Source organism: Macrobrachium rosenbergii, chromosome 14, assembly GCF_040412425.1.
Source record: "Macrobrachium rosenbergii isolate ZJJX-2024 chromosome 14, ASM4041242v1, whole genome shotgun sequence".
NCBI classification, from domain to species: domain Eukaryota; kingdom Metazoa; phylum Arthropoda; class Malacostraca; order Decapoda; family Palaemonidae; genus Macrobrachium; species Macrobrachium rosenbergii.
This window is the reverse complement of record NC_089754.1, coordinates 39,803,873-39,807,324: the sequence shown is the minus strand read 5'-3', so window position 1 is coordinate 39,807,324 and position 3,452 is coordinate 39,803,873.

Genomic DNA, 3,452 nt, shown 5'->3' with positions numbered 1-3,452 from the left:
GTTAGTTTTTTTTATTGTTCTTGTTACAATATATCTATTAGTAAGGTACTATGTGCCTTTGATAAATGACTACCTATTTTCCATTTCATTTACAAAAATCTATGAAAATTAATATATTAGCTATTTGTTCATCTTTGTCTTTTTGATATGGTTGCTACGTGAAAGTAAATGGGCCCATAATGTTACTAAATGTTTCACAATAAAGTCGAAAAATGCTTAAAATTTTTATATGAATCTAATTCTTAAAATTTAGCTTTCCAGATCCATTTTGCCTTCTCCTATTACCCAGCTCTGCTTATCAACTGTTGCTTACTGTGGTTCATGGTTGTTTAACCAGGCATGCGCACACTTTTCTGAATTTTATCAAGTGTGTTATCTAACAACGATTTCATAGTTATGCAATATTTCATTTTCTTATCATTGAATTCATCAAGTATTCCCTCTGCTTTGACTTGATATGGTCTCTTTTCAGGTGTTCTTTGATGTAATCTTTTTAATTATTAATTGTAACAGCGACATACAGTGCTTTATCTTTTCAGTATTTTTATTTCCTGAAAATATAAGATGTCTTCTGCATCTTCTGTACTGCATCGATCGTAGAAAATTAATATACTAGTTTTATCTTTATTTATACTAAAGCTACACCCACTCACTATTTTTTTATAAGAATTTCTGTTTTTTCCGTTTAGTGCCGTAGGATCACTCCGTTATCTGCACAGATCAGTACCACATCCCTTGTACTTTCGTTTCTTGCATCCTACGTCTGTGTCTTTTAGCTCTTCTGTATTCAAGTATATTACTAATTCCAAGAATATGGTTGACATGTTTCACCACTGCGTTATGCGATTTGTTTACGTTTTTATATTGCTTTGGCATATTGTGGTATGGTTGTAACCTTGGTTGTATGATAATTACCCGTTCCTGTGATGTGTATTTCGTCATGACGTTTACCAGTTTGCTCCCATTAATACAAAAAAGAAAGAGTATTTTTTCTGTGTTTTTTGAATAAAGAATTTTAATGTATACAACTATATCAATTTACTTTGTGCAGTAAAATCTGATTGCAGCTTATGCGCTTTCCTTGTATCTTTATTGTGTATTCCTACTATTGTCTTCTTAATCCCCCCACCACACACACACACACACACACACACACACACACACACACACACACACACACACATATATATATATATATATATATATATATATATATATATATATATATATATATATATATATATATATATATATATATATATATATATATATATAGATGGGGCTCAGCCTAAAGGACCAAACAAACTGCCTTTTAAAAGGAAGGTCATCAAAGTCAGGAATGATGAAGAACACAGATGTCTACCCTCAAAGGCATTCGCTACGTAATATTAAACAATATATACCCCTTTCTCTCAGCGATAGGACGAGAAAAAATCAGATTCACCCGAATCGCAAAAGAAGTTGTGGCAAAAAGTGTAACCTATCATGATGCGTCAAACTAGAACGCAATCACAGGAAACAAATGGCATAGCATCTTCTTCTCACCACTTCATTAACGAATTTACGGCCAAAAACATCAAAACAATCCACAACATAGCTCTCTTTGAAGGCAGAGTGGGAAGGCTACTGCGTAACCAGAAAGGATCTCCAGAACAGTCGTCTTAGGACAATAGCAGCAGAAGCATTGTTTCTAAACAAAACTCACAACAATGCGAATGTCCAGAGCTCCAGCAGGTCCGTTCAACAGGAGTTTGATGTTAATGGAAAACTGCTTTTGATCTCCGAATTACATTCATCTTTTTTATCATATCATGTTAAAGCCTTTTACTCAGTCCATTATAAACAGACTTAGCCTTTGTACAATCTATATACACATACTTCTCCCTCACACTGTTAGTATTTCGTGAGGTCCCATCTTCTGGATTCACTTACGATTACTCTTAAATAATCTCTGTGTCCAAGAGCCAGCTAACGTTAGAACGTTCTGTTCGTCCCAGGGCGGAACCACGGTTATGTCCGAGCCATCTTCCACCTCATCTACATATGCAACTTCAGTTTACTTGAGGTATTTCCTCACGCTATCATGCCGCAGATGCTACTTTCATATGCAGTTCTGGTTTATAGGATTTCCAAATCTTTCTCAGCCTGACCATTTAGGATTTTCCATTTTCAATAGTCTTTCACTAAATTCCAGCTTGAAAGTTGAGGGACCCTGCACTAGGTATCATTGTTCCTAAACATTCGATTGGTTCGACCTCATTAATAATTTTTCCACTAGATATTACTTCGTCCCTTTGTACATATTGTGTCCTCATAACTTCTGTTTTTCTTAGATTTTCTTAAGTACCATCTTTAAAGATGTATAATGCATTCTGTTAAGAACATTTACCTAAACTAGGTATGAAATGCTTGGAAAACCTAAGGTTGAAAAGAGTGCTACGGGAGACGAATGTGGATTAAAGGTAACTCTGGCACGAACAGTTAAACGCTGTATTATGTAGGATGCAAATACTGCAAAAATATTGTAAAATCTTTGAAATAAAGAGAAAAAGGTTATAGTTTTTGCTCTTTTCGGGAGAACTTATAAAGCCCGTTCGCCATTTCTGTTCAAACGAACAAAAGGGACCATTTCTTCTTTGATGTCAGTATCAGCATTTCTCTTTTTGATAGCCTACCGTTTTCCATGTTCTTTTAACCTGTATCCTTTCTAAAGTGATTGATTGGTTAGTCAAACTGGCCTTCTGACATCGAGAACCATCTAGGCAATCTTCTCTTGACAGACAAATTCTATTGCTTCCTTTAATCCCATTCTGTTCCTTCGACTTCTTTTCAGTTTCAGTCATCTGGGTTCAAAGACCTGCTTGTCTTTACCCTCAGCTTTACGTACATAAAAGTTTTTGACTTCTGCTAGAATTTACGAAAATACCACGGATACAATTTACGGAAAACAATCAAAGTAGACCCTACTTACTGTAAAAGGGTTCCGTGTAACATATCATACATTTACCCAATAATTCTTTTCTTGGCGAGACAGGGTGCAAGAAATCAATCTATTTCCCCCTGTTAGAAAAATATCACGCAATCAGTAAATTCGTTTGAGAAAAAGAAAACGAATCGAGCCTTCGGAAGGGGAACAAAAATGATCTGTCCCAAATAAGCAAGATACTGAGCGAACGAACGCTTGAAGTTTACCAGATAATTGATCAGATGCTCTCGTAGGAATCACTCTTCTCTAAAGCATTTCCAGTCTCATCTACGGCTGGAGGTATGTGATATTCCCAAGCGTAGTGACCTTGATATTAAAAAGAAATGTAGAGGAACTGAGTGGTGCAATAGTGAGTGCTGAATGCGATGCTGGTGAGGCTTCTTAATTGGGCCTATATGTGGTGGTTTTAAAGTAGACTGCGGCGATAACTGCTGTCTTATTTTTCTTTTTCTCTACAGGCATCTTC